The 226-nt window shown below is 36.7% G+C and overlaps 1 long non-coding RNA gene across 1 annotated transcript in view; it reads left to right on the plus strand.

Annotated features, from left to right (window-relative positions):
* Positions 1-226, plus strand: part of LOC126384519 (uncharacterized) — a 13414-nt gene that overhangs the window by 1222 nt on the left and 11966 nt on the right. The gene's annotated exons all lie outside the window — the stretch shown is intronic.

The raw sequence follows: 226 nt of genomic DNA on the forward strand, positions 1-226 counted from the left end.
CAGCATGAGACCTCCCACAAGTGTAAGGTAAAGGAAGGAACTCTGCTAGTTGATAAAGTAAATTTTGTGGCATTCATATGCAAAGTGGTTTACATCGGATTAGAACAAAATGACAGGAATGAGAGAATTGAAACGATTGTTGAAGCTGCAAAGGAGTATCTTGGGATCTCAAGTGTAGAGTGTAAAACAATACAAGAAATGATGAACCCTTTTACTTATGATGTTT

This window comes from Epinephelus moara, chromosome 22 (genome assembly GCF_006386435.1).
Source record: "Epinephelus moara isolate mb chromosome 22, YSFRI_EMoa_1.0, whole genome shotgun sequence".
Lineage (NCBI taxonomy): Eukaryota > Metazoa > Chordata > Actinopteri > Perciformes > Serranidae > Epinephelus > Epinephelus moara.